The sequence below is a fragment of the Malaclemys terrapin genome, chromosome 5 (genome assembly GCF_027887155.1).
Source record: "Malaclemys terrapin pileata isolate rMalTer1 chromosome 5, rMalTer1.hap1, whole genome shotgun sequence".
Lineage (NCBI taxonomy): Eukaryota > Metazoa > Chordata > Testudines > Emydidae > Malaclemys > Malaclemys terrapin.
In genome coordinates, this window is record NC_071509.1 from 106,794,509 (window position 1) to 106,806,553 (window position 12,045).

The 12,045-nt window shown below is 42.4% G+C and overlaps 1 long non-coding RNA gene across 1 annotated transcript; it reads right to left on the bottom strand.

Annotated features, from left to right (window-relative positions):
- Positions 1-8,378: 8,378 nt before the first annotated feature.
- Positions 8,379-10,633, bottom strand: LOC128838291 (uncharacterized). The gene is made up of 2 exons (XR_008445148.1): positions 10,332-10,633; positions 8,379-9,161 (listed from the first exon to the last, which is right to left on the bottom strand). It is a non-coding gene; the product is annotated as an uncharacterized LOC128838291 (long non-coding RNA).
- Positions 10,634-12,045: the final 1,412 nt, after the last annotated feature.

Sequence of the window (12,045 nt, forward strand, 5' to 3'; positions counted from 1 at the left end):
ACCTCCAGGAAATTTCCAACTAAAATTGGCAACCCTAATTGTCAATCAATCAAAAATCTCTATGTAAGTATTAGTTACACAATCTCAGCAAAAGTTTTATAAAGCAATAGCTGTTTAATAGGTTTGTTTAGTTTTTCTCGATAGACACTGTATGGAGTACCTTGCCTACATGGAAAAATAACAGCATTAGATACAGTTTAAATGAACTTTACCTAGCTTGTGCAGCACACTCCTGATCTGCTATCCCTGAATGCAGACTACCAGCTGTAACAAATTGGTAGGTGGTTTTATTATATGAGTAAATGTCTACAAGATGAAGCCACAAAATGCATTCTCAGTTGTGACTAACAAAATTCCAACTCAGGTCTCCAAAGGTGAAAGGCTAATCATTTAATTAACTAACTGTGACATTTAGCTGCTCCCTTGAGGCACATTTTGTTAAATACAAAAAGAAAATCCATTGTAAACAAACAAAAGAATGAAAATGAACATTGTTCCATCAAATGAAAAGTAGGTGGCTGTGAGGAAGAAATTGAAAACCAACTTTTTTGGTAGGGACTGTTTTGTTGCTCTGTGTATATCGTGTCTTTTGTTGTACAGTGCCTACTATAATGGAGTGATTACTAGGGCTGTCAAGTGACTTAAAAAAATATTGCCCGATTAATTGCCCTGTTAAACAATAATAGAATACCATTGAAATATTTGTGGATGTTTTCTACATTTTCAAATGTATTGATTTCAATTACAACACAGAATATGAAGTGTACAATGCTCACTTCATTTTTATTACAAATATTTGCACTGTAAGAAAACAAAAGAAATAGTATTTTTCAATTCACTTTATACAAGTACTGTAGTGCAATCTCTTTATCATGAAAGTTGAACTTACAAATGTAGAATTATGTACAAAAAATTGCATTCAAAAATAAAACAATGTAAAATTTTAGAGCCTGCAAGTCCACTCAGTCCTACTTCTTGTTCAGCCAATCGCTCAAACAAACAAGTTTGTTTATATTTGCAGGAGATAATGCTGCCTGCTTCATGTTTACAATGTCACCTGAAAGTGAGAACAGGTGTTCTCATGGCACTGTTGTAGCTGGCGTTGAAAGATATTTACATGCAGGGCCAGCTCCAGGCACCAGCCGACCAAGCACGTGCTTGGGGTGGCTCCTTGTAAGGGGCGGCCAATCTTCGGGTGGTGGGGGCACTCAGTGTTTTTTGTTAGTTTGTTTCAGCGAGGCAGGATGGCGCTCGGGGGGGTTGTTTCGGTAGCGCAGCACTGGGGGGGGTTGTTTCGGTGGGGCAGGGCGGCACTCGGTGGGGGGAGTTTCGGTGAAGCGGCACTGCCTTTTTTTTTTTTTTCTTCTTCTTCCCTTCTTGGGGCGGAAAAAAAAGTTAGAGCCGGCCCTGTTTACATGCCAGATGCGCTAAAGATTCATATGTCCCTTCATGCTTCAACCACCATTCCAGGGGACATGCTTCCAGGCTGATGACGAGTTCTGCTGATGCCACCAGCAGAAGGTTGATTTTTCATTTTTGGTGGTACAGGTTCTGTAGTTTCCACATCGGAGTGTTGCTCTTTTAAAGCTTCTGAAAGCATGCTCCACACCTCATCCCTCTCAGATTTTAGAAGGCACTTCAGATTCTTAAACCGTGGGTCAAGTGCTGTAGCTATGTTTAGAAATCTCACATTGGTACCTTCTTTGCATTTTGTGAAATCTGCAGTGAAAGTGTTCTTAAAATGAACAACATGATTTCAATTACAACACAGAATACAATATATATGAAAATGTAGGAAAACATCCAAAATATTTAATAAATTTCAATTGGTATTCTATTGTTTAACAGTGTGATTAAGTCTGCAATTAATCGCAGTTTAATTTTTTGAGTTAATCGCGTGAGTTAATTGCGATCAATCGACAGCCCTAGTGATTACCCTATATTGGGGCTTCTAGACATTATATTAATACAAATAAATAAAATAATAACAATTAAACTTGCATTATTCTTCATCATACAGTGCAGCAGGTGTGAAAGAAATATGAAAGTAGCAGTGCATAAAGGAACACCCACTTTTAATATAGCAGCAAGCCAAATATGGTGGAACTCACTTACAGTGAACTCAGATATGCTGATACCTCATTTAAAAATGAAAGAGAAGTTGTTTCAATACATTGTTCATGGTAGTATAATGCCAGCAGCATACTGAACACTTCACAGATAGGTAAGATGACACAAATGGTTAAAATTTAGATAGCCATAAGAAAGTTGCAGTAGTTACAGTGAACCCCTTTTTGAGTTCTAGGATAGCTGTAAAGTTATTTCATTATTAAAAGGATCCACTTTTGTGCACCTACAGTGTTCACCATTAAAGTTCTCAGTTATTTTAGACAGCTACACATTACACCTCCATATTTTCAGTTTTAGTAAGCGATTCTCCCATTCTCAAAACTGCAATGTTTTTCAGCGACTACTGTACAGTTACAAGTTTTCTTAACACAGTTCATCCCAATAGCAGTTTGTGCCAGCTAATTTTCTTTGCTTGTCACAACTAATTCGATTAAAAAATAAAGGCTCTAGAAAACATTTCACTCTAGATTTGATGACTGACTCCATTCTTTTTTAGCACTTACTTAGTAGAAGATGTTTATCTGTGCCACAGGGTGCACTCACTGCAGGTGGTCTCCTCCCGGCCGTCCTGGGGATTAACTCAGGCAAGATGTTGTGCCCTCTTTGGCAGTGCCCTTCCCATCATCATCTCCTCCCTCTGTGGCCCCGCTTGCTCCAGAAACCACGGCCTACTTTTTGTGACTCAGCCCTCTGGCAGGTCACTATGAGTTTCCCTTTCCGGGGGTTTCCCAAAGTCCTTCTGCACAAGCAGTCTCAGGCAATCCTCTCCAGTACTGCCCTATTGGTGCCACTTTCCCAGTGGCCAGTAGGGGAACCTGGGCCTGCCCGTTACTCAGGTTCTACTCTAGGGACCCTCAACCCAGCAGTTCTGGACTTTCCTCTCACAGCTCCTTCCCTACTTCTTACAACTCTTGGTTCTCCTCCTTTCTCTGGGTGTACCAGCTCCAAATCCTGTTCTTCCTCATATGGGTGCCATCAGCAATGAGGTCCCAACCCTCCCTTGCATCTCCTCAAGGTGCAGCCAGGGCAGTTAATAGGCCTATCTGACCACTTTAACCCCTTCCAATCCTGTGTGGGATGGACACCCCATCACAGTCTGATTGAAGATTTTAAAAACAATCAAACTGCAATCACTAACCAGACCTACAGATATAAAATAGGTTGGGTAGGAATACAATGACTGACATCTAATTATTTGTACAACATTGACAAAAGACCACACTTTAGTATTAATGTTAAATAAAACTTTTGCTGACAGCAGTGTGTGACATGTTATGACATCTGGCACTTTTCTAAAAATAATGGAGTTCATTTTCTTATTCTGTAATGAGATATCATGAAATCTAACAGCTCCTGAAGTATCAGTAACACATGCACATATAAAATCATGCCACCTCTGGTTTCTTCTATATTGATTATTTTTAAACTTATCACCGGATAAAAATAAATGGCCAAATTCTGGACTAGTTTACACTGACTGAGTGCAACCTGACTGCAGATCATGGGATTCCACTGGGTGCAAGTCAATGCAGAATCTGATCCAAAGGTTTTGACCCAGAAAAGTTACATTAGGCTTCCAAGCTTCACAGAGGCTTATTTTTCATGGCTTACTCCCCTGGCCTTATGGATGTCCAACGTATTCTTTGACCGAATGAAACCTAAAACATTTGGGTCCCTTTTTATTCAACTAAAAACCCACACAAGTTTGGAGAATCTCACATAAACAGACACATGAGAGGCTTTGGTAAAGCTGCAGACAACAGTTCTCATTTTATGTTGCAAAAATAAACTTAGTTTGTTTTCCTTACTATTCCATCTTCTCTTAGAAACTCAGCCACACAAGATCTTTATAAACAGAGTTTGGGTTAATGGTTTAAAACTTGGGGCTACATTTTTCTCTTGCATGTATTCACAGAAAGCACTACATATTCACCTGAGGGAAGAATTTGACCCCTAGAGGCAGGTTCTCCAAAGTGATTCATTCTGTGTATATTTCTGGGATTTTTTTTTTATTTATTTTTTTTTAAGGGGGACTGTTTTGCCACGATAAATTAGCCTTGATGTTTGGTTAAGTTAGCTGCAATTCTCCCAAACAACAACAGGAAGTACTTTGCTGTAGTGCAGTTATAAACCCTTTTCTCTTTCTTGCAAAGAGAAAATGCTGGTTGTCTCTAAAGGTATTTCCATACTGCAATAAAAAAAACCCTGGCACCAAGTCTCAGAGCCTGGATCAATTGACTCAGGCTCGCAGGGCTTGGTCTCACAGGACAAAAATTGCAATGTAGACTTTCAGGCTCAGGCTGGAGCCGGGGGCCTGAAACCCATCCCTCTTGCAGGGTCTCAAAGCTAGGGCTCCAGCCCAAGCCAGAAAGTCTACACTGCAATTTTTAGCCCTTTGAGCCTGAGTCAGCTGACCCAGGCCAGCTGAGGCCAGGTCAAAGATCTGTGCAGTGTAGATGTACCCTACGGGGCAGAAAAAGGTATTACTTGAATGACTACAACATAGATAAAGTGGCTGAGTGTAAACCAGAACAAGGCTTTGTGAATTTATAAGAGGCAGAACTGTGCATATTTTAATATGAGATTAAAGGATTTAGGGCCAAGACTTTAAACCAAGTAAGTGTTAATCCATTTACTTCCAGTCTGATACAAAGTAGCACTCTATGAATCCTTAGATTACACTATGTGGTGACTGATGACTTTGCAAACCATGAGCTTGATATCTTTGTGCACTGCCCAGACAAAACTCTTATTGACTTCAATGGATGTATACCCAATTTAAGGAAAGCCAGATCAGGCTCTTCATATCATTCCATTGCAGAGAGAAGTCTTTGCATTCTCACTCTTAAAGGGAAAAAAATGCCTAAAAATAACTACTGGGCACACAAAGACCCAAACTAATGCTCACCATACCCAAATCACAGTGTCCTCAAATTGATTGGTATTACCGCCTATTGTGTCTATACTTTAATCCAGGCCTGACTGATTTGCTCTGTGTGTGTGTGAGAGTGTGAGTGAGAGAGAGAGAGAGAGAGAGAGAGAGAGAGAGAGAGAGAGAAACACACACAGACAGACAGGGCACATCAATCAGGACTGCATTAAGGCATAGATAGTATATGTATCACTATAGGTAATATATATCATACACACAAGCACTATATATTAACTAAAATTGAAAGTTATCATAAAAAACTACTGTCCCACAGGTTTAAAAGTTACTAATAGTGTGAAAAAAATTATTGTCACACAGTACATTGTTGGGCATAAGCCTTCTCATGTCTCTAGAAGTATTTAAAATTAGCTTTATTCACTCTCACCCTTTTGCACAATTCTACTTTTTTTCCCTGGGATATTGTTTTACTTTAGTGGTACTGAGAAGCCTAAAAAGCAGCACAAGAGGAAAACATGCACACACACACACACACACACACCCAATGCAGAATGGCCAAGTTATTTTATTTATTTATACTTCTCAATGAACCTATCATACATTCTAAGCCCAATTCTTCTGCTTAAAACAAACAAATATCACTATATCAAAAATAAAGTCAAATGAATTTTGCATTATGATTTCAAACAACATTGAAACTCCAAATTATGGACAAAACAGAATAAGCATCAAACCTTAGAAATCTTAGTCAGTCTTCACCCCAGCTTCATTTAACTTCAAATCGAAGTCCACCCAGAGTGGAGAATTACAATGAACCTACACAGTATAGTATACATGCAGTAACTCCCTGGACTGAAACTTTTCAAACTAGCTATCACCAGGTGCCTGAGAAGGATTATGGTCACTTGGAATGAGTTGCCATTCTAATCTGCTGCAGGGGAATTTGTGGATTTGCCATATCTAGCATGTATGGCAGTTCCTAGTAGCTGGTTAGCCATAATGTAATTAATATCTTCAAATTTGGAGATTCAGATCTTTAATTATCTGAATTCAGAACTATTTCATGATGAAGTGTATTTTCATGTACAATAGATACACCTGTGTCTGCATCCACAGAGATCACATCCCACTCTGTGTCACAATCCAAAACCTTTGTTAAAGGTGTGCATTCTATTTCCACAGATCTTTTAGATTGCTAGATACTATAACTGACTAACTGCAGGGTGTCACTGAGGGTATGTTTACACTTCAGCGAAAGCCCAGAGTTACTGGGACTTGAGTCAGTTGACCTGTGTTAGAGAAGCTGGGTCTTGAGCAACTACACTAATCCTTAACCCTGCATTAACAATTTTCTAACCCGGGATTAAACACGGAGCTCCAGTGTCCACACAGAGCTGAGTCAAACCAAACATATACCAGACTCCCCAGTGCCCTCCTGAAATGTGGCTGCTGTAGCCCTTTGACTGTGATGCATCAGGGGAAAACTTGACTGTCCACCCTGTGCATTACACATAGTCTGAAGAGCCTGCCAACACAGCCTGCCAAGGAGCCATTTTGGTCTGTGAACTCCCAGCTACCAGAGCCAGCAACATGGAGGAGGAGGAGGGTTTTTTTTTTGAAGAACTTCTCTTGGTTGCACATTCACTCCACCGTCAAGAAACACGCAGAGCTTCCATGAGATGCTGGTGGACATTTCGGCAGCATTTTCTGATCCACCAAAGTCACCTGACGGACATTATGATGGAGCAGGAGGAGAAGACAGAGAAGTAGGAGTATCTTGGCACGGCAGACTCGCACTGGCTGATGCTGCTCAGTACACTCAGCATCATTGCTGATGCCCCCTATGTAGACTGGCACTTTTGGCGCAGGGCCATAAGCACAGTCTGGTGGTACCACATGGTCATGCAGACCAGGGATGACCAGCAGTGGAGCCAGAACTTTTGCATGAAGAAAGCTACATTTCTGGAGCTTTGTGACCAGATTGTCCCAACCCGCCTGCATAAAGACACTCACATGAGGTGACCCTTGCCAGCCCAGAAGCAGGTTGCTATAACCCTCTGGAAGCTGGTTACCCCAGACTGATACAGGTCTGTTGCCAACCAGTTTGGTGTTGGAAAGTTGACCGTGGGTAAAGTGGTGGCAGAGGTTTCTGAGGCAATCCGTGAGGTTTACCCCAAGGTGGGTGGAAATTAAAGATATTCTTGAGATAATTGCTGGCTTTGAGAGAAGGGAGTTTCCTAACTGTGCTGGGGCCATTGATGGGACTCTCATACCCACAGTTTGTCCTCCTTAAGGAGCACGAGTACATAAACCGCAAAGGGTTTTACTCCATTATTATGCAGGCTCCTATGGACCACAGAGGCCAATTTATGAATGTCATTGTGGGCTGCACTTGAAAAGTTCATGATGCCAGAGTTTTTCATTGATTGGGAATCTACGTTAGGAGCCACCAAATGACATTGTCATAAATGGAGTTACTGTCCCCACCATTATTCTGGGGGGCCCTGCATATCCCCTTTTCCCTGGGCTTATGAAACCATACCCCGATTTCAGAGGCCCCAAAAAAAGAAGGTTTAATTATATTCTCAACAGGTTTAGAATGGTTGTCATAAATGGAGTTACTGTCCCCACCATTATTCTGGGGGGCCCTGCATATCCCCTTTTCCCTGGGCTTATGAAACCATACCCCGATTTCAGAGGCCCCAAAAAAAGAAGGTTTAATTATATTCTCAACAGGTTTAGAATGGTTGTTGAATGTGTTTTTGGCAAACTGAAATCCCACTGGAGATATCTACAGACCCATTTCGACACCAGTATCATCAATGCAGTTTGCATTACTGTGGATTGATGTGCTCCTCAAAATCTTTGTGAAGCAAGAGATGAGCCATTTCCCCCTGAATGGACCTATGACAGCAAGGGGCCACTGAATCAGTACATTCAGCCAGCAAGTGCACCTACCACACCTAGGAATGGATGCACCAGGGTAACAGAAGTCAGGGCTGCTTTGTGTTCCCACATTATGGACTTGCCTGCAATAGAAGAGGGGTGGAATAGCATAAGTAAGAATGTGCTTGTAGGGGGCAAAGAAGCTAATTAATTTGAGGGTGTTCGATGCTTGGGAGGAGCAGGACTTGTTTGCTATACAATGTATTTATGAATTATATGATGAATAATGAATTGGGAAGGGGGATGAATCACAGTATGGGTTCATATAAGGAAGTTCTTGAAGTGAATTGTTGTACCCAACTGTATATAGGAATAGTGTTTGCTTAGTAATGTATAATTGCTCCTGATCATCTTTTCAGCTTTATTATCTCAAATTATGATTGTATGATGGGATGCAGTGAAAACAATAAACTTCCTTGATGACATAAAAGGCTTTATTTGTAAACATGAGTTAAAACAGTACAACTGTCTCCCACCATTGCTAGGCAGGCCAGCTGTCATTATCACACCCAAAAACAACTAACAGAAGACTATTTCCAAAACAAACAAACAAAAAGAATACAGCAAACAGTGCAAACATGATACAAACCCCCTACCGCTGCATGTCCCCTGGCCACACATTCTCCTTTCCCCGTTTTCCATGCACGTGGCACTGGAGAGGATGGGAGGGGGAAATTATCCACAGGAGAGGGGTTCAGAAAGGAAGAACTGCATGGTATTTAGTTGCCCTGCCCAGCTGTTCATGAGGCTTGATGGCATGGCCTACCCCAACATGGAGTTGTCCAAGCTACTTCTGTACCTAGGGTATGTTGCTGGGGGATCAGGCCATGGTGTGGGAGAGGCAGTAGGACCCTGTTCTCTTCCGGCCAGGATGGAGATGAGTCGCTCAAACTGTTTTCTCTGTTGAGCTCCCTTAGTCATTGTTCCTTTTCCGGGAACTGTGTTGCAAGTGCCTACTCCCTTGCTGAAACCCTCTCCTCCAGCTGCACACAGAGCCTCAGCCTTTCCTCCTGCCTATCAGCATGCTGTTTCTCAAGTCTTGAGTCCTTCTGGTACTGGACGTGCTTGTCAGCCTGCTCAAGAACTTCAACCATAACTTCATCATGGAAGTGCTTCCTCTTGGTACAGTCAATGAAGGTACGTTAGGCCAGGGATCAAGTTGACGATGTACAGCAGCCAGTAGAAATCGAAGGGCCTGAAACAGGACAAGAAACAGAGGATTATTGTCTAAAATACCTCAATGGAAGAGCACAGAATTAATTCTTGTGGCATTTCAAGGACATAAAATGTTACATGTCAAAACTCAACTGAAATATATTGTGAAAGGGATGCTTCTGTCCAGAGAATCTCCCTGGACACAATCTGGTTAATCGCAGTTATAGAAGTGAAGAGACAATGGTAAGTTTCAAATTACAAGCTGTTTTTGTTTTATAAAATTCCATAAGTACTTGGGTTGTGGGTAGATGGCAAATAGCTTTTAACAAAGTTTTTTCTATCATTTCAGGCTTTCACTTTTGGAGGCCATAATTGTTCTTGTGGTGCCCTATTGGCAAAGGGAGATGTTATTTCAGCTGCTAGTGGGAAACCTGCAGTGTGTGTAGCTGAAGTATTCAAACATATAGTAGCTGAACAGCACATCTATGAGTAGACTGGGCTAATCAGCTATCCAGGTGGCCCTAGAAAATATGCTCTTCCCTGCAATGTGATTACCTATCTGGAGTTCCTGCTTCAGGAAAAGTTTGCAGCTACCAGCATCCGGATTGGGTCAGAATTCATGAGGGATTTAACAGGATGCTGTGTTAGCTTCCACATGGCTTAGCCTGTTATGACAGCATGCAAACATGCAGAAATCCACAGCCTTCCTCCTCCCCACTCCCGGCACATTTCTGGACAAAAATTGGTACCCTGATTGTCTTGGGAGAAATGATTTTGTCACCCATGGACTACCTCTAACTGAAATGGGCTAGATTTGGAAATTGAACACATATTTCCCCCCCCCCCGCCCCCCCCCCACACACACAGAGTTCACTGTTTTCAGGTGGCTCCATAGACAGTTGAATGTTTACAGTGCAGCAAACTTAAAGCCATTATTACTTTAAATAAAACAATAATGATGCTAACAAAAACCTGGGCCTTTCCAATAAAAATACTCTTTAAAGCTATTCTTTACTGTTTTGCATTCCCCAGTCACCATTTTGAACTTCACATGGTGGGGGTTGTGAGGAAGGAGATGCCAAGGTGCTGAGATAAACCTGTATCTGCTAATAGCAGATTGCAGATAGCCAGGGCTTCTCATAAATTTTGCATTGGTTCTCAGAGCTGTATTACTGTAGCAATACATTTTAAATTGGAGTCAGAAACTTACCGCGCATTGTCTCCTCCGAGTTTGCTAAGGGAAACGGGGCAATCAAACGTCTCCTCCAAGTATGGACCCAGAATTTGCTGCTGATCCTGTTCCGCAGCCTGTTCTGGGACCAGTTTCAGCAACAGAGTCACTTCGTGGTCCCCATGTTGGATTCAGGGGCCAGCAGGGGATATCTCAGCTGACCAGGTCATCATGCACCACTGTTGGTTCGGTGCTGGGCACAGTGCCCACCACCCAGTCAAACTCCTCATAAAATGGGTGTCAGGTTGGCAAGTTGACCGAGGTGCAGTTCTGGTCCCTGGTCTTCTGGTATTCACTCTCCAGCCTCTTAATCTGCTCCCTGCACTACTCAACAATCTGAAAAATTTGCAAAGCTGCCAGCTTTTTAGCTATCCACTGGTACATGTGATTTTGCTAAAGTCCACTGTTTTGCTGGCCTTGTACCAGACACTCAGCAAAATCTAGCTGTGCTGTCATGACCATGAAGCCACACACTTTGCAAAAGTCTTGTTTTATTTGGTTTCCATTGCAAACACAGAATGCTGTTTGATGGTGTTTGCGGCTCAGTGGTCAGAAGACAATGGAAGGGTTAACACTGACTCACTGAGCTTCTGCTGTACGCCAAGAGGGGTTGTTTCTGTTTTCAACTGAATCTATCGGAGACTATTAGGATAGAGAGGACAAAGTTGGTCCGTGGGATTGTGGGATATTTTTAGTGGACTCCCAGGACACTAATCAAATGGGGCTACATCTGCACTGCAAAGAAACAGGGCTCGAACCCTGGATCAAGGCTTGATGTAGGCACAGTCCCTCAGGGTTCTAGGACCGTAGGTCCAAGTCCAAGTTGGAGAGATTTGTGTGTAGGTAAAAGGAGGTTTGGGCTCAAACCTGAGTCTGAGCCCAGGCTTACACTGCAGTGTGGACATACCCTGAGTGCTGTGGTACATCAGCCCCTTCTAGCTATCAGTCTGTGTGCTCTGATCTGCACACTGCTAGCTCAGAGACAAGTGCTGTACTGGCCCCAGATACTAGGAGAGGCAATGTGGCCTCGTAGATAGAAGTGGGAGTTGGGACAAGATCTGAGTTCTATTTCTAGCTCTGCCTCTCACTTTCTGTATGGGCTTGGACAAGCCAGTTCACCTCTCATTGTCTGTTTCCCCTCTCACCTCTCTAGTCTGTTGAGACTAGAAGCTCTTCAGAGCAGGGATTGTTTCTCATTACATTTGTACATTGGGATCCCCTAACACGATGGGGCTCCCAATCTCAATTAGAGCCCCAAGGCACTACTGCAATACTAATAACTGACTACAGATTCTTGCTTTTGGTGGGTTTCCAACTGAATACACATCTTTCCAGTGTGTATCAGAGTTCTTCTAGTAGGGCTGACAGAAGAAATAACACAAATACCCCAAATATAACAGCTCACATAAAATCTCAGAGAAGCTCCTGAGTCCTGGCCCAGGAGAGAGGAGTACCCAGATAACCATGCCCCAGGGGGCTCTTCAGGTTTACTATGTGGACTGCCCCCTCTTGTTCACCTCTCTTCTGGAAGGTAATTAGTTGCGGGGTCCACAGGACCCACTGACCAGAGTTAAGTTCTGTCATGTGTAGTTCTGGACCCTCCAACATTCAGAGGTTTGCAGCTGCTATTTGTCCCTTCCCCACAGATTATAGATCCCACTTATGACTTTTCCCAAAAACTTTCCAAATTTTA